At 36.4% G+C, this 20,235-nt stretch overlaps 1 protein-coding gene across 3 annotated transcripts in view; it reads right to left on the bottom strand.

The window, feature by feature from the left end:
• The window catches only part of CGGBP1 (CGG triplet repeat binding protein 1), a 178,995-nt gene that overhangs the window by 144,821 nt on the left and 13,939 nt on the right, over positions 1 to 20,235 (bottom strand). For 2 of the 3 annotated variants that reach the window (XM_081550925.1, XM_081550915.1), the window contains one exon: positions 10,720 to 10,831. The exons of the other annotated variant lie outside the window; for it this stretch is intronic. The gene's annotated coding sequence lies outside the window, so the exon portion shown is untranslated. The remainder of the gene's footprint in view (positions 1 to 10,719; positions 10,832 to 20,235) is intronic. 3 annotated transcript variants of the gene reach the window in all.

Genomic DNA, 20,235 nt, shown 5'->3' with positions numbered 1-20,235 from the left:
CTTGATTTTCTCTTGAGTTTTGTGTACCTTGTCTTATCACGAATAATCTTTCCCCAGCTTTTTGTATGGCTGCTTTTTCATCTTTGAGGATTTGGCTTAAATGTTTTCTCAAAAGTGGACCCTCTTTATAATATTGGTATTTATCAGAGCACTTTGTTTCAGTTTTAGCACATTAGATATTATTGTTAGTTGAATTTCCCATACTAAGAGTTTAAGCTGAAAGCAAGGACTGTTTTACTTTTCCATTGTATTTCCATTGCTTTGCACAGAGACAAGGTATTCAATATGTTTAGTAAAGATATAAGTAAGGGAACAAATGCTAGTTTTTATTCAGAGCCTTATATGTTCCTAGTCCTTTGTGTATCTGCTAAAGACATTACTTAGCACATATATTAGATACTTAGTAAATATTTAATGAATAAAGCCAAAGTTATTTTCCTGAATAATATATGAATTCAAATTAACAACACTGGTAGACAGAATTATTAAAGTCTATGCTTTTGTAAAGATGAAGAAACAGGCCCCAAAAGTTAAATAATGTGCTAAAGTTCACATAGTTTTGTTGTAGAGACTTTTTTCCCCTCTGGCTTTTTATTTTTTTGGTTTTTCTTTTTAAATTACAAAGCCTATTTTTTTCTTGCACTTTAAGTCCAGTCTGACAACTGCTACTTCCTTATTTTGAAGGAATTTAAACTCAATTGCTTCACTTGTAAAAGTGAACCAGATGATATCTAAGGTCTGCTACAATTTTTTAAAAAGTTACACATGATTTTGTGATTGTATACCTTCTCAGCAACTTAAAAATACTTTAAGTGAATTTGTAGTTCATTGTTAAGGAAATTATTATTTTGCTGCTTCATAAATCATGCTCATTGAAAAACACTTTGCATTCTTTGTTTTTTTCAAACATTTTTAAGGATGTGTGTGCAGTGTGTACTTCTGTTTACAGAGGAAATATACATAAAAAGATTACAGGTCATATCTAGAAAAAGGGGAAAAAGTATGAAGCCTTCAAAATACTGTCCTACTTTCTAATCACTATAAATGCTTAAATGTGAAAACTTTTTGCTTTGTTGCATATGGTTAAAATATAAGTCCATGTCTTAGTCAAGAAAAGTGTAAAGTGGTTGACAGAAGGCCAAATTATAGACTGCCAGTAATCACCAGTAAAAATAAAGATGTTATTAATCAAGTATTTGTGACTCTAAGAGATTAGTAGGAGTGACATTGGAGACAAGTGGCAGATTTGGGATAGGATTTTGCTGAGGGAAGCATGGCCCCGGATGGGTACTGCTCCTGCTCTTAAGTTATTCCAGGAAGTGTAATGGAAAACATTTGTAGAGCAGACAGAAGGTTTTGCTGTACTGATTGCACTTATTAGAGAAGTACAGCTTTATGATAAAATGAGTTTAGAGTGGAGAAACTAGATAACGTTAGAAAATTTTAGCGTGTCAGGAGCTTTAATGCTGGAACTAGTAATAGGACAGTCAAAATTAATGAACAGTAGACTCCTAGGAATTAACAGAAACGTAGAATAAGCCATTATTTTAATTCTGAGAGCAACCTTATGCTAGAGCAAGAGTTTAGGACTGACAGAAACAGTTGATTTTAAATAACATCAGTGTTTTCTCTTAAATGTTCTTTGAATTTGGTGAATGTTTATTGAGCTCTTACTATGTACCAGGTATTTTAACAGAATACAGTTGGTACATAAAGTAGCTTATTGTTTGTTCTAGTTTCTTAATGTTCTTCTCGCTTTAACTTGTATAAAGCAATGATTACTGGTTAATAGTTTATTTTATTATTATTAGAAGGTGGTTCTCTGTGATCTCTCATTGATGCCCTTACTACTTCAACCGTTGACATCTTTTGGTGCTTAATCTGAATTGTAGGTAAAATTGTAATTTTCAGATTAGAACAATGCTGCTAAAAGAATGGAGACCATAGTAAACAGTTTCATAGTTCAGAAGGAAAAAAATGAAATATTTTTTCAAATGTATTTTTACAATTTTTTGCACATAATTCATGTTTTCCAACTTTTAAATGTAAGATATGGTTTTCATAGAAAATCTCATTTTTAACTGTTCTTTCTAGTTATTAGATACATATGTATACAAGGACTGTTGGTCAATTTACTTTAGCCAGCATGAAGTCAACAAGGTGTTCATCTTCACTAAGGTACTTTCTATTAATTTTCATGTAAATTAATTAGATTTGCATCTTACAGTTGATACTTCTTTATTCCCAGTTCACAAAAATAAGTAACTGAAAAATGATTGAATAGTAATGAATACCACTGTTCACAAAAATTCCATAATATAAATAGTAGAACTTCAGTGTGAATAGAGTTAGAATCTGTATGTTCTGTGCAGGAGATTTTATGAGTGATGTCTTCAAAATATCAACTAAACCATATAAGGAAGAACAGTAATAAACATCTGAAAAAACTTTTTGGACTGAATCTCTATACCATTGGTCAGTAGCACATAGCCTCTCAAATATTTGCATGTTGCTAAAGTTTTCAGATCCTTTTAAAACATTGATTTCTCTAGTAAATGAATTTAGTTAGGTAATTTTATTTTTTCTGAGTAAGTATAAAATATCTCAGTTTAAAATGTTGTACAAGATGGAGGAGAGTCCAAAATTATTGAAGCATCATCCTGAATTGCATTCCTTAAGGCCAAGTGTAGGATACTGTTGTCAGTTTCTGTCCCAGACACCTGGCTTACAGCTCACTCAGCACCTAGTAGTGTGGAGCCGCCTCATTTAAGATGAGTAACTGAAGTCCCTGCCTTAGGAGGGCCCCCACCTTAGATCAGTCTCTTGGACACTCAGGCACATTTTAGCATCTCTTAATGATTATATCCATCTGTCCTGTGTTTCCTGCCATCAGATGTAATCCTCAGAAGTTATTTATGTATAAAAGAATAACACTAGCCTCCCAACAACCATGAAGCAGTCCATTACATGTGGGTCTGAACTTGTAGACTCAGTTCAAAAGTCAAATCTGTAACAGTAATAGCAATAATAATATAAAAAAAAAAGACTTATTTAAAGCTTGTTAAAAACAGTCTCAACATTAATAACATATAATCAGGACAAAAATGGTACTGGAAAAGTTCTATCAGAAAATTCTGTAATTTAGTGACAACACAGAAGAGTAATTCCTTTCATATGTGTTGTAGAGGATATTTTCAGACCCATTACTGGGTATATGTGTGTTACATATATTGATAAGAGAAGTCCTTAACTTGTCCTAATTCATCCCTGAAAATCTGTGTATATAGAAAATAATAATATACTGGAAAATATATTTTGGTGAAGACTAAAAAGGATGTCTTCACCAAAATTTATTTTTCAGTACAGGATGTGGGCTTCCTTGGTGGCTCAGTCAGTAAAGAATGCCTGCAATGCAGGAGACCTGGGTTTGATCCCCGGGTTGGGAAGATCCCCTGGAGGAGGGCATGGCAACCCACTCCAGTATTCTTCCCTGGAGAATCCCCATGGACATAGGAGTTTGGCAGGCTGCAGTACGTGGGGTCACAAAGAGACACGATTGAGCAGCTAAGCAGACACACACAGAAAGTATGTAGTATGATCTTTTAATGATGGAATGCCATCTATTAGGGCAGCTATGAAGGTGGTGGCTAGGTAAATTAAAGTGTTATGCAAAAAGTCAACTCATCTTGTTAAAAAAGAACAGTTAATGATCAACTATGAAGGGTCTAGATGTTGATGCAATGCTGAAGGGGAAAGAAAACACCAAGTTTTATCTTTTAAGTCTACACCATTTTTATAATGTGAACACTGGGTATGAGGTGAAAACTTTTTCCTTGATACTTCCTTTTTTAGAGGAAAGGTGTTCACATGAGGTTTTGAGATCAGAGCAAAGATTAAAAATATTTCTTTCAGACACTGTTAATGTCAGTAAATGGCTTTTCCTTGATTTTAGGTGCCTTGCTCATGTGGCATACTCAACCCGTTGACCTACTTTTCTTGAAGAGACATCCCTTCAGGTCCATAATGTTAATTGTAATACAGAAGTCTTCTGCAAATGGCTTTGTTGTATAGAGCTTTATCCCCACCTAACCTCCATCTCATTTTCTTGCCTTATTACAGAAACATTAGGTACATTAGGGTACTGCAACATAACATGAAAAAATTCTTTCTTGAACTGCATGCAAAGGACAGATTGGGAACCCATTTAACTTTATCTGCAGGTAGATTTTTCTTATGATGATTCAAGAAGATTATTGTGAGAGAAAGTATATGACTAAGAAATTTGGTACGTGGATTCATAAAAACAGGAGGTTTGGGGCCTCACATGTCTATTAGAATACCAAAGCAGTGACAAGCTTCCTCTTTCATATGAACGTGGTAATACGGAACAGATTTATGGGATACGATAAAATTGCTTACATATCATTCTTATAGAACAAGCTGTACACTAAAATCTTATGCTGACCTAATTTTACATACTGTTTAAAAAAACACAGTAATCACCTTTTCTCCCTAACAACTGGAATCGTTATCATTTTTTAGCAACTATTCAATGCTCTTATTTTCTGTCCTTTTATAACCCATATTCTGGCAGTTTGTCAGATCAATTTAACTATCTCCTTTTACTTTGCACTCAAATAAAGCTACTTTGAAACATTTTCAGTACTAGAGTAAAAAAATTTTAAAAGAACCTATTTTCAGGGTTCAGATCAAGATGGTGGAGTAGGAAAATGGAGCTCACATTCCCACACAAACACATCAAAACTACATCCACATACAGAACAATTCTCACAGAAAACTAACTGGAAACTGGCAGAATTTGTTCACAACGGAAGCTTTAAGAAAAATCACATACTGGTAGGATGGAAGAAGAGGCGTAGGGTTGGGACTCCAACCCTGAAAGGAATGTGAAAGGAAGAAACAGTCTGCATGGGTGGACCCTCACCCTGGGGAGCAAGGAGGCTGAGCCACAGACTGGGCAGCCCAGTCACAGGGTCCTCCACGGAGCAGACAAGCCCCATTGGGACAGATAGAAGGGCTCAAGATGCATAGACTCATGAAAAGTGTGGAAGTGCTGGCTATGAAATAAAATTCATTTTATAGAAAGAATTCAAACATAAATTTATTTCTCTGCCCTTTGACTTCCTCTCTCCTCTCTACTGTGTATTGTGTATCTACATTATGCATCAACCAAACCTCCCCCCATCAGCAGAAATAGCTGCTTAACCATAAAGAGCAAGATTGCCCTAGCATCAACAAGACAACTTCTTAAAAGATAACTTTCCTTCTTGATCTTGTAAGGAGCTACAGAGCGCTTAGCTCTGGATTGTGTAAACTGTCAATAACCTATCATTCAGTGTACGGCTTTCTGTCTCAAAAAAACTTGTATAACTGCCTTCTGATGGGTAGAATGGTTCTTGGAACTTTGTGAGATGTTCTTCCTGGGTTATAATCCTCAAATTTGGCTCAAAATTTTCCATTTCTTTCTTAGATTTACTAGTTTTTTTGTTGACATATGCATGGTGCAGCTGCCTGGATATCAGAGACATTCACCAGAGGACACCTGGAGTCTACCTGGAACTGGCGATCAGTACCAGTAAGGACCCACTGTGCCCCTCTGGCTTCTTGGTACTCCTCAGGTGTTCTGGTGAGTTCTCAGATATTTGGATCTCATTGTTTGGGTGATGATCCTGAAAATTTTATTTGAGCTTGTTTTCACTGAAGACTACTACAAAAAATTGAAGAGGAGGGAGCATTCCCAAATTCATTCTATGAGGCCACCATTACCTTGATAAAACACCACAAAAATAGAAAATTATAAGCTAATATCTTTGACAACTGTGGATGTAAAAATCTTCAACAAAATATTAGCAAACAATCCAACAATTTATAAAACATATCATATACCATGATCAAGTTGGATTCATTCCAGTGTCACAGGGTGGTTTAACATACACAAATCAGTCAATGTAATACATCATATTAACAAAAGGAAAGACAAAAAACACATGATCATCTCAATAAGATGTCAAAAAAGCATTTGACAAAATTCAACATCTATTCCTGATAAAAATTCTTAACCAAGTGGATACAGAGGGAATATAACTCAACATGACAAAAGCCATTTATGACAAACCCACAGTCAGCATAATACTCAACAGTGAAAAAAAAAAGCCTTCTCACTAAATTCAGGAACAAGACAGGGATGGCTACTCATAGCTTCTCATGGTGCCTACTCTCATAGAATTGGAAGTCTTAGTGACAAATCCAACAAGAAAAATACAAAATATCCAAATTAGAACAAAAGGGGTAAAACTTAGTATTTGCAGATGACGTGTGTGTGTGTGTGTGTGTGAGTGAGAGTCGCTCAGTTGTGTCCGACTCTTTGCTGCCCCCCAGACTTTGGCCCATCAGGCTCCTCTCTCCATGGAATTCTCAAGGCAAGAATACTCAAGTGGGTTGCCATGCCCTTCTCCAGGGGATCTTCCTGACCCAGGGATCAAACCCAGGTCTCCTGCATTGCAGGCAGATTCTTTACCAGCTGAGCCACCAGGGAAGCCCTGGTGATATATAGACATGATATATAGAGAACTCTAAAATCTCCACACAAAATCTATTGGAAGTAACGAATGAATTTAGCAAGGTTGAAGGATACAAGGTTAATATACAAAAATCTTGCATTTCTTGATAGTAGTAATGAAGGTACCCCACTCTAGTACTCTTGCCTGGAAAATCCCATGGACGGAGGAGCCTGGTAGGCTACAGTCCATGAGGTCGCTAAGAGTCAGACACGACTGAGCGACTTCACTTTCACTTTTCCCTTTCATGCACTGGAGAAGGAAATGGCAACCCACTCCAGTGTTCTTGCCTGGAGAATCCCAGGGACGGCAGAGCCTGGTGGGCTGCTATCTATGGGGTAGCACAGAGTCGGACACGACTGACGCGACTTAGCAGCAGCAGCAGCAGCAGCAGTAATGAAGGTTTAGAAACAAAGTAAAAGAACAATCCTGTTTAAAATGGCATCAAAAGTAAACCTATGAATAAACAAACAAGGATGTGAAAGAGCTATATGCTGAAAATTATAAAACATTGATAAAATTGAAGATGATTCAAAGAAATGGAAAAATATCCTATGCTTTTGGATTGGAAGAATATTGTTAAAATGGTCATCCTATCCTATGCAATCTACAAACAATGTCATCCTCATCAAAACACCTGTGATATTTTTCACACAGCTGGAACAAATAATCCTAAATTTATATGGAACCACAAAGGACCCAGAATTGCCAAGGCAATCCCAAGGAAAGAACAAAGCTGGAGGTATAACCCTTCTAGACTTCAGACTAAATATATTAATCAAGACAGCTCATGAGGCTTAACATCATGAAAACAATCCAATCAAAAAATGGGCAGAAGACCTAAATAGACATTTCTCCAAAAAAGACATACAGATGGCCAAGAGGCACACGAAAAGATGGTCAACATTGCGAATTATTAGGGAAATGCAAGTCAAAACTGCTTCTCTGATAGCTCGGTTGGTAAAGAATCCGCCTGCAATGCAGGAGACCCCAGTTCGATTCCTGGGTCAGGAAGATCCACTGGAGAAGGGATAGGCTACCCACTCCAGTATTCTCACCTGGAGAATTCCATCGACTGTATAGTCCATGGGGTCACAAAGAGCTGGACACAACTGAGTGACTTTCACTTTCAAGTCAAAACTAAATGCCCGTCCCAGAGGAATGGATAAGGAAGATGTGGTACATACGTATAATGGAATATTGGATTCCATTAATATTCAGCCATTAAAAAGAATGAAATAATGCCATTTGCAGCAACATGTGTGGACCTAGAGATTGTCATGCTGAGTGAAGTAAGACAGAGAAGGAGAAATGTGATATCCCTTATATGCAGAATCTAAAAAGAAATGATAAAAATGAACATATTTACAAAACAGAAACAGACTCACAGACTTAAGAGAACAAAATTATGGTTGCCAGGGAAGGGAGAGAGAATAGGGGGAAAAGACAGGGAGTTTGGGATCCATATGTTCACAATGCTCTGTTTAAAATGGATAACCAACTATATCCTACTGCATCGCACAGGGAACTCTGCTCAATGTTATGTGGCAGCCTGGATGGGAGGGGAGTTTGGAGAAGAATGGATACATGTATATGTATGGCTGAATCCCTTTGCTGTGAAACTATCATCGCATTGTTAATTGGCTATACTTTAATGTAAAATGTTTTTAAAATGATAGTGTGATATTGACACAGAAATATAGATAAATTTAACAGAATAGAGAGCTCAGAAACAAACCCACACACCTAGGGTCAGTTAATCTATGACAAAGGAGGCTGTGACAAAGAACAGACAGTGGAGGAAAGACAGTCTCTTCAGCAAGGGTTTACTATATAGCACAGGTCATAACACTCAATACCTTATAATACCTATAATGAAATATAATCTGCAAAAGAAAAATCCCAAACCTGAATCACTTTGCTATACAACTGAAACTAACACAATGATGTAAATCAACTATACTTCAATAAAAAGTTAGAGATGACATAAAAAAAATCCTATTGTCTTTCACTCACATTTTATAAATTACAATTACCAACATTTTCAGAATGTTATTAATCAGTATATATTCTTTTAGATGTATGTTGAGCAAGGGTGTGTTTTTGCATGATACATAGATGGGGGGATATTTTCATCAGATGATTTTCATACTCTTTGTTATTTCTTAGCCAAAATAAAGCATTCATTCATTATCATAATTAGTAAATAGGCAACTTTATGTTATTTATATCTCTACATTCAGATGGCTTGTTGTGATATCTTTCTTCATTTTATAAGTTAGTCCTTATAAAGCTGGGTCTTTTGAAACTCTTGGGTTTGCACCTTAGAGAAAGTCCCGAGAACTGTACACAGGTAACTTTAAAATATGCCTGTTCCTAATTGCTAGACTTTGCATAGTGATTAGTTTAACTTTTACTGGTAATAAATGTAGCATGCCAATAAACAAGTTCTCAAAATACCTGAAGTATATAGTGAGTACTATAAATATACATCACTCTTGAAAAACTAAGCAATAGCTAAGTTTTCAAATTTGAGTGGACTTGCATTATAAAAAGTTTCAGGGGCTGCACAGCTATGTAGACGAATAAACAGATTTTCTAAGGTTAATCTGATTAAATGGATAGCTTTATTTTCATCCACAAAATGTATTAATTTTCTAGGAGATTTAATAAAATACTTATTTTTACAAGATGTTCCATTTAAGAGTACCCTACTTTAAATTACTAAATTTTAATTCCATCTAAACAGTTTATTGGATTGCATTTTGCTAGAAACAAATTAGTATAGGCTCAGATAGCATAATACTGCAAAAACTGTCTTGCTTGTCTTCATCATCCTTTCTTTCCCCATCACATTTTTTTCTTTGAAATTAAGAAGGCATCAAGAATACTTTATCACCCTCTTGTTTCAAACTCAAATGTTGCTGTTGATTATTTTGAAGTAAAGAAGCTTGTAATAACATCTTAAAGTAGAACATGGAATTTTAGTGACATCTTGTGGCCAAGGCTTTTCTCTGAGTGTTCTATGTCTATGTCATAGAATGGACTTTGTACTAGTGGACTTCCAACAGGAAAATGTACTTCTGAGAGTACCTGAAGACTCCAAAAATTTAAACTGATATAAAGGGTTTTAAGGCAGTCAATTTCCTTAACTTCAATACCTGCCCTCTCCCTATACTAACTGGACCAGGCCTGTGGTCTAGGCACTATGCCATTTCCTTTTTTCCAACCTTCCTTTTACAGTTACTCTTACCCCTCCTCCACCTCACTATAATGCTTTGCTCTGTGGTATCAAAACCTCAAATTTTAAAAATAAAAATTTTTAATTAATTGGTGTAGGGAAAGGGAATCACTACAATTATCATTCGACAAAAGTTTTGCAAGTCAGATGGTTGCTAAGCTTGCATTAAATTTACTTGGTTTCAACAAAATTAAAGAAAAACACGGTTTCATCTGATAGATCATTTATTAAAATGAATCTTGGCAATAAATCACTGTCTATTTTTTTCCTTTTGATCTAAAATTTATATACACTAAAATGTACAACTCTTAGAAAATGTCTCAACTATTATAATTTCATTCCTCTCTGCTTATTAGTGTAAGTGTACTTTCTCATGCTTATTTAAAAGACAAAACTGATGAAAAACTGATGATTTATATAAGAAATAACCTACTTCATTAAATCATGGGTTTTCAGTGAAGTGTGTGAATTAGTTACAGAATTTTGGTCAATTATATAAAACTAAAAATTATAATAACCAGAAGACATGTTTAACACTTTAAACATAGTAAAATTTTTAAAAATTGTGATTTTTTTTCCTGCATAGAAGTGTTATACAGTGATTAATAAGTTTTAAAAAAATAAAATATATTAGGATAAAATTCTGTGGGACAACTGAAATACAAATTAATAAATATGCAATGAAATATTACTCTGTCATAAAAAGAATGAAATAATGACATTTACAGCAACATGGATGAACCTAGAAATTATCATACTAAGTCAATTAAGTTGACTAAGTCAATTAAGAGAAACATAAGTAACATGTGATATCACTTATATGCAGAATCTGAAAATATGATCCAAAAGAACTTATTAACAAAACAGATGTAGACTCACAGACATAGAAAACAAACTTACAGTTACAAAAGGTGAAAGGGAGGTAGAGATAAATTAGGGATTTTGGATGAACAGATGTTCAGCTGCCCAGTTGTGTCCGACTCTGCAACCCATGGACTGCAGCACACCAGGCCTGGATGAACAGACACACACTATTTTATATAAAGCAGATAAACAACAAGGACCTACTGTATAGCACAGGGAGCTATATTCAGTATTTAATAACCTATCATGGAAAGTAATCTGAAAAAGAATATTTATATTCTGACACCTGAAACATTGTAAATCAATGTTCAATAAAAGAAAGCAGGGAAATAAAGTACAAATTAAAGGAGTGCAAGTAAAATTTCTAGGTGTAAAAGTCTGTAAATGTTTAAATAGATACTGGTTGGTAGAAAAACAATTAAGTTGGATACATTTTTAAAAATTAATACTTATTTAAAAATAGAAATTACTTCTTTTCAGCTATTTAATAATATAATATTTCGGATGTCAACTCAAAATTTGTGAGGGAGTAAATTTTACAAGCATTCTTTCAGGGGATATGCAGGCAAACAAGTTTGAAGGGCAGGACTCATATCATTTCTTGACTTTTATTTCATGGACTCAGATATTTGGGAGGAAAATAACTTTCATTTGTGCTTTAGATTATGGTAGTATTTTCTGAAACTAAAAATAGGACAAAATCTGAGTGCTGTATAGAATATTTCAAATCAAAATCATATTCCTAGATCTAGGAAGCTGTGGTCTGCTAAGCTCAAAATCAAAACAAAAGAAAAATTTGTAGAAGAATTATTTTTCCTTTTTCTAATTAGAATTGAAGTGTCCTGTATTTGTCTGATTCCATTGATTGTAAGCTGCACCACTGATTTAATTACTTTTTGGTGCCAAAACCTGGCATCACACTCAATGGATATATAGAGTTAACAAAAATATAATATCAGAAATGTTAAATAATAATGTATGTGGAGGGGGTGAGGAAATGTCTTAGGATGAAAGAAATAAGCTAATATTAAAAAGTTTTTTAAAAATAACAGGTCTTTAATTTTTCTTTTTATAAGGTACGGTTGAATGTGATATAACTAATGTTCATCAAAGTTATTATCAGTAGTGACAGCAAACAGCAAATGCTGAGTGTCTAGTATTGGCATAATGTGCTGCTGGGATTACACAGAAGTACAGAATATGGTCTTTTTTGTTATATAAACAGAAGAAAGTTTGATAGGGAGAAGATGGCACATTGGTACTAATAATTTGGAAGCATTCACAGAATAGACTGAACTGTAAATGAGCAGAATTTACATCCATGTAGAACAAAGGGTGGCAAATTGGTCCCGGAGTCAAAGTTCACTCAACATCTGTTTTGTATAGTACATCGAGCTAAGATGGCTTTACTAATTTTAAATGGTTTTTAAAATAATATTTGGTAACACATGAATATTATGTGAAATTCATATATTCCTGGAACACATCTATGCTTATTCACTTACTGTTGGGCTCATTTTGTATCTACAGGGCAGAGCTGAGTAGTTGTAACAGAGACTGTATGATTTACAAACCCTAAAGTATTTGTTATCTAATCTTTTTTTTTAAACACAAAATAGTTGCCTGTTTCTGATGTAGAGGATCATCTTTATAGGTGAATTGGTGAAACTCACAAAGGCTCAGTGGTGGGAGCACAAGTTGATGAGGTAGTAGTAGAAGGAAAGTCTGTAGAGGTGGATTAGGGCCAGCTTGAGAGACTTTGCATTAGGCAAAGTTGCCACAGTCATTTTCTGGGGTATGATTGTCATAGTGCTCTTTAGAAAGATTAATTTGACAGCAGTTTGTAAAATAAATTAAAATACAGTATTAACAACTGGAGTAGAGAAGCAATTTAGAAGATTAAAGCAATGGTATAAATATAAGGCAGTGTATATCTAGAATTCAGTGGTGATTTGGGAATGGAAAGAAACATAATTAACTCTAATAATTGTTAATAATTGATAGCAATAAAATGTTAAATATATCTTAATCTGAATTTTATCCTAGGTCTAGTTCACATAACTTGACCCAAATCTGTTATACAGAACTTTGTTTATAGTAAGGCATCTCTCCAAATGTGAAATTAAACCAATCACAGCATGCCCACTTGAATGCAATGTTGTTAACTTAATCATCTATTAAGCATTTATTCACTAAGAATTTATTCTGTTTCTACTATGATCTAAGCACTATTCATGGTGGTGAATGCAAGAGCAGTGAATAAAAGAGACAAAAACTGTCATTAAGATGGCAGACAGAGCTCACCTCCCCCTATGAACACATTAAAAGTACATCTACCTGTGGAACAATTTCTCACAGAAAACTAACTAGAAACTGGCAGATCTACCACATACCACAGTTGCAAGAAATATCTCCATGTAACTGGGCAGGACAAAAAAAAAGGCCTTAGGTTGGGAATTGCACCTCTGGGAGGGATCACTAAGGAAGAGGTGGTCTCCATGGGTGGACCCTTGCCCAGAGTAGGGGGCAGGTAGACTCACAATCTAGGCATCCCAGTAATAGGGTGCCCTATGAAGTAACAAAGCCCTTTCTTTGCCTGCTGAGAAATCCCCTGAGACAGAAAGAGGTCTGGAGAAGCCTAGACTCTACGCGTGAGGAGTCTGCGTGTGCTGGCTTGCTAAGTCAGCAGAAAGAGCCTTGCACTGGTGGCTGCCGCCTCACCACACTTCTCAATCTGAAAAGCCAAATACCTCAGCTCTGCTCATTCCATACCACAGGCTGGCGCTAGATCAGGGCAAAGTTCAATCTAGCTCCAAAGAGAGACTGTGGCACCTGGGGTGTGATCCAAGAGGAGCCCTGGAGACCATGGTCAGCACGTACATAGGGGTGGCAGGCTAGGCCAGGCTGACCGTTGTCAGTGCATGCAGTGGGTGGCGCCATAGAACATGCAGTGGCAAAGCACTAAATCTTAGGCAGAGAGAGCACTCTATCTAGTTCCACAGAAACAGACCCAAGGGCCTGAGTGGAGCCACAGCAGTGTCACAAGAATGACCTGCAAATAAGCGCTGAATCTCAGCCTGACAGCCCCTGGGCAGGGGAGCACAGAGATTCATTTCCCAGAGAGAGTACCCTGGCCCCACCCACATCACTCTGCAGCTTACCCTCGCTCTGGGCAGACAGGTTCTGGAAGACGTCTGCACAGAGGCAGCAGGATAGCCACCTCAATTGCTGCAGCCACAACACCCTGACATTCAGCCTAATCTACACCACAGCCTTGCACTGGACCTGGGATGAACACCACAGAGAAAAGGATGCAACCTTATGCTGCTTCTGCGTGGAACTTCCAGTGCCTCTACAGATGGTGCCTAGGTCTGCTGTGACACCATGGGTCATACTCGCTTCACCAATCACCTTCTTTTGGGCAGAGCATGCACTCAAGGGCAAGTTTAATCCAACCCACCCACAGGGCTTCTACCCCAACAACTGGGGAGCGGACTCTGCCCTGGACAGGGCAGTGACACCTTGGAGCAAAGATGAAGCCTGGACTCACACCCAGCTTGGGTTCTAAACACTGCAACCTGTCACCCTTCAAGGGGACAATGTCCAGCATACTCCGAGGAAAGAGATGGCTGACATCCATACCAAAATCAGCCCTCATATTGAAAATATTGGACACATAGCAATACAGAGATGCTCCCACATAAAAACACTCCTTAAAGACCAAAATAGATAACTGTTTTTTCTAAATTCATAAAGATGTAAATTTAAATGAAAAGGCAGACGAGCTACTGCCAATTGAAAGAACAAGTGAAATCCCTTGAAAGAACAAATAATGAAACAGACCTCACCAGTCTACTACACTCCAAGTTCACAAATGAGCTAATAAAAATGTTAAAGAAATTAAGAAAGATTATTGATAGAAGTGCAGATCATTGTGATAAGGATATAGAAACTATAAAGATGAACTGATGAAAATTAGAAAATTGAACTGCCAAGATAAAAACCAATGAAGCAATGAATAGCAGACTAAATGACACAGAGGAATGAATAAGTGATCCAGAAGACAGAATAATGGAAATCATCCAATCAAAATATCAGACAGGAAGACAAATGAAGCAAGAAAAGGAAAGCAACATACATGATTCATGGGGTATTATAAAGCTTGCCAATCTACCCAAAATATGGGTATCAGGAGAAGAGAAAGAAAAGAGGATTGAAAATGTATTTGAAGAAATTATGGCTGAAAACTTCCCAACCTAAAGACAGAAACATATTATGGTACAGGAATCACAGAGGACCCCAAACAAGGTGACACCAAACAGACCCACACCAAACTTACTGTAAGTAAAATGACAAAAGGTAAACAAAAAGAAGATTCTAAAGCAGGAGAGAAATGAATCATTTACAAGGGGACCTGCATAAGGCTATTAGCAGATTTCTCTACAGAAACTACAGGCCAGAAGAGAGTGGCACGGTATATTCAAAGTTCTGAAAGGGGAGAATCTCCAACCTAGGATACTCTACCCAGTAAGATTATAATTTAGAACAGAAAGAGATAATTTCTCAGATGAGCAAAAACTGAAAGAATTCAACAATACTAAATTTACGCTAAAAGACATATTAAAGATCTCTAAATAGAAAAGGAGCAAAAATCTACAGGAAAGAGAAAAATCACAATAGGATAGGCAAATACACAAAATAATTGAAACACAACACTTTAAATCAACTATACTCCAATGAATTTTTAAAAAGGATTGGAGATCATTTAAATAAGCCAGTACATAGATTTTAAACATAATCAATACACTTTGTTAAAGCAAAACAGAAACAGACTCATAGAAGATAAATTTATGGCTACCAAAGGAGAAGGGGGCGCAAGATAAATTAGCAGTATGGCAATAATAAGAACAATATATATGTATAAAACAGATAACCAAGAAAGATTTACAACACATATTCAATATCTTGAAATAACCTAAAATGGAAAATAATCTGAAAACCAAATATAATATAACTAAATCTCTTTGGTGTAATAGCTGAAACTACACGATACTGTAAATCAACTACTTAAAAGTTCAGAGATCTTAACTGACGTTAACAAGAAAAAATTAGAGTGATTATAACTACAATTAACAGTAAAAGAATAATAATGAAAATACAAAGTAGAAATCAAAATCACAAAATGTTCAAGAACTAGAGAAGGTACTGGGGCAGATGCCAACAGTGGGAGTTAACAGCTGCAGTGATGCTGCAACAATGGAAAATTTTAATCACTATTCAGGAAGAGTCTAGGGACATCATGGGACCCAGACAGAAGGAGGGACATTGAATCAGCAATTTGGGGGGGCGGGGGTACTATGATTATTCACATCATTCTGGTTTCTCTTTTCCAAATTAATGTTTTCTGTTATACTGCTGATGGATGAAGAGTATCTGCTGAAAAGAAGTCTGGAATGCCACCCTGTTTTATGCATTCTCAAGATTAAAAAAAAGAGAGAATTCTGCCCACTCAAAATAACTATTACTTTGCTGGAATAGGATGTATTCTGAAAGAATGGGTAACAATTTAAATATTAATGAGAGATTTTATAGCTAGTCAAAGTGGTAGAGGTGGGAGGAAAAAGATTTGTGGAGAGTCAGTGATTAATAGTCTACTACAAGATTGGCAAATACTTGATTCCAAACTCACCCACCCTCCTATACCCCCAACCTGTGGTGGACACCAGTCATCAATCTTCCCATTTTTTTCCCACTGAGCTCAAAGAGGGTCACACATTCTTCAGTGCATTTTTCCAGACACCATTCCTAATCAATTGACATTAGAAAGAGAAGTAAAATCCAACCATCATCTCAGATCTAGATGTTTTCTATGCTTCATGGTAAATGTTGTCTCTGTTCTATGTTCTTCAAAGTGGGCCATGTCCTTGAATCATGAAGCTGACATTTGTGAATACTGTCAGTTCTTCAGTTACATTTTCATGAATGTGGGATATATTCTTCAATAGTTTGTAATGCAGATATATAGTGCCTCTGGTATTGGGAGATGATTATTTATGCAGTAAATCCTCTATGGTGATTATAGTGATTATATGTAAGGGTTTGGTTTAATAATTTGCAAACTGTATTTCTAATATCATAATTATGATATATAAACAGACTTTTAGTTAATGACATTACTCATGTCTATCATTTATATGTGAGTAGATATTTGTTTATATTTTTATATTACTTGTGATTTCAATGAGAAATTATTCTTGGAAGTTTAAATATCTTTAATTAAAATCACATTTGATAAAAATAATGCATTTCATCATATAATTATATGGTTTAGAGTCTGAAGAGATCTTAGAGATTATCTATTCCTCTCTAAAAAGTAATGCAGACATTCTTTCTACAGCACCCAAATTTCTTAGACCATATTTGGTAAGATGGAAATCATTGTATCCCTAGATAGCTCATTTAATGTGCTGGCAACTATAGTTATTAAAAGTTCTTTCTCTTTTATAAAGCAGATCCCGGATATATTATTTCACTCTTTGTTAAATACTTCAGCAAATACAGTAGTCCTCCTTTATCGACAGGAGATTCATTCCACTAACCCCCAGTAGACAGTAGCAAATCCTATGTTTTTTCTATACATAAATATCTATGATAAAGTTAATTTATAAATTAGGCAAAGTAAGAGTAACAACAGTAGCTAATAAAGTAGAATAAGTAAAACAATATACTGTAATTAAAATTATGTGACGGTTTTTCTCTCTCATTCTAAATATCTTACTGTGTAAATTTAAGTGCTTAGTTAAGATGGAAGAGGTATTATCACACACTATGGCTAGCAGTTTGACATGCATCAGCAAAACTAACACAAATTTCTTTTTCCATTTTCACAACTTCATGCTATCTATGAAAATTTGTTCTTCCTTTAGATCTCAGCAACCTCAGCATTCAAATTTTTTTCTTTCCTTACTAAGTAAGGAACATTTTTCACGTAAAGGGAACAATCCATAGCTTCTCTTTGGCATAGCCGAATTGCCAACATCATTACTCTTAAGCTTTGGGGCTGTTATCAGGTAAAATAAAGTTACTTTAATGCAAGCTTTGATATATTGTCACAGACAATGTGACCATCAGAGAGGGATGGCTGCAGATTTCATCATGCTGTTCAGAAGGGCACACAATCTAAAACTTAGGAGTTGTTTATTTCTGGAACTATTTAATATTTATGAGTCACAGCGGAACATGGGTAACTGAAACCTCAGAAACTGATACCAAGGATAAGGGGGGAACTACTGTAATTTTTTTTAGTGGAGGAGGAATTTGCCAACAGAACAATTACACTATTGTTACATCTAACAAGATTAAACAGAATATATTAATGACTGAAAAAATTATGGTTGTTTTAGCAGGGTGAGTGGTAAATAGGGATTATTATGCTGCCTACTTTTGAATTTGTTTAGAAATTTTCATAATGATTATTATTTAAAGAATATTACTACAAGTAGCCTATAGTTTTTTAAATAAAAATTTTATGTTGAGTGAAATCTGCTCCATTGTAATTTAAACCCATTTCATCCACTAAGACCTTCAAACTTTAGTGTACATTTATACTATCTGGACGGTTTGTTGTAACACAGATTTCTGCCTCACTCACAACCACCCCATCGCCCCCCCAAGAAATTTAGGTTTCTTAGTTCACTGGTGAGACTGATGTCTATCTAGGGATGCATTTTGAAAACCTCTGACACACATCTGACCCGTTTTAACTCTACGGGAGCCCAAAACTATGTCCATGATACCTAATGACATATATACTAAGAGCCGTAGCGGGTAAATTATGTTAGTTTGAGGTGTTTAAATAAGAAATGGGCAGCAAGTCAGCTTCTATACCATGTTTTCAGGCATCCCTTTACATTTCCAAATATAGATACACAGAAATTTTATACAACCTGTCCACCTGAATTGAGCTTTGGACTGGGTGTAAGTATGAAATTCACCGTGAACATGTGAGTTTTACTATGCAAATTAGAGTTTAAAATACTTGTGCGCAGCGGCTGTGAGGGACCACGCAGAAGTGCAGCCGAGAGGAGCTACCCACATCCGAGGTCAGGGGCGGCAGCTGACAGGAGCTACCCCACGTTCAAGGAACAGTGGCTGCACAGGCGCAGGAAAGCCGAGAGGAGCTACTCCACATTCAATGTCAGGAGGGGCGACCGTGAGGAGATACCCCTCATCCAAGGTAAGGAGCAGCGGCTGCGCTTTACTGGAGCAGCCAGGAAGAGATACCCCATGTCCAAGGTAAGAGAAAACCAAGTAAGACAGTAGGTGTTGGGAGAGGGCATCAGAGGGCAGATACACTGAAACCATGATCACAGAAAACTAGCCAATCTGATCACATGGACCACAGCCTTGTCTAACTCAATGAAACTAAGCCAAGCTGTGTGGGGCCACCCAAGATGGATGGGTCATGGTGGAGAGATCTGACAGAATGTGGTCCACTGGAGAAGGGAATGGCAAACCACTTCAGTATTCTTGCCTTGAGAACCCCATGAACAGTATGAAAAGGCAAAAAGATAGGACACTGAAAGATGAACTCCCCAGGTCGGTAGGTGCCCCATATGCTACTGGAGATCAGTGGAGAAATAACTCCAGAAACAATGAAGGGATAGAGCCACAGCAAAAACAATACCCAGCTGTGGATGTGACTGGTGATAGAAGCAAGGTCTGATACTGTAAAGAGCAATATTGCATAGGAGCCTGGAATATTAGGTCCGTGAATCAAGGCAAATTGGAAGTGGTCAAACAGGAGATGGCAAGAGTGAATGTCGACATTCTAGGAATCAGTGAATGGGTAAATTTATCTCAGATGACGATTATATCTACTACTGCGGGCAGGAATCCCTTAGAAGAAATGGAGTAGCCATCATGGTCAACAAGAGAGTCCGAAATGCAGTACTTGGATGCAATCTCAAAAACATCAGAATGATCTCTGTTTGTTTCCAAGGCAAACCATTCAATATCACGGTAATACAAGCCTATGCCATGACGAGTAATGCTGAAGAAGCTGCAGTTGAATGGTTCTATGAGACCCACAAGACCTTTTAGAACTAGCACCCAAAAAAGATGTCATTTTCATTACAGAGAACTGGAATGCAAAAGTAGGAAGTCAAGAAAGACCTGGAGTAAAAGGCAAATTTGGCCTTGGAGTATAGAATGAAGCAGGGCAAAGGCTAATAGAGTTTTGCCAAGAGAATGCACTGGTCATAGCAAACACCCTCTTCCAACAACACAAGAAAAGACTCTACACATGGACATCACCAGATGGTCAACACAGAAATCAGATTGATGATATTCTTTGCAGCCACAGATGGAGAAGCTCTATACAGTCAGCAAAAACAAGACCAGGAGCTGACTGTGGCTCAGATCATGAACTCCTTATTGCCAAATTCAGACTTAAATTGAAGAAAGTAGGGAAAACCACTAGACCATTCAGGTATGACCTAAATCAAATCCCTTATGATTATACAGTGGGAGTGACAAACAAATTTAAGGGAC

This window comes from Giraffa tippelskirchi, chromosome 2, assembly GCF_054371585.1.
Source record: "Giraffa tippelskirchi isolate mGirTip1 chromosome 2, T2T-mGirTip1v1.2.pri, whole genome shotgun sequence".
NCBI lineage: Eukaryota > Metazoa > Chordata > Mammalia > Artiodactyla > Giraffidae > Giraffa > Giraffa tippelskirchi.
This window is presented reverse-complemented; position numbering and strand designations above follow the sequence as displayed.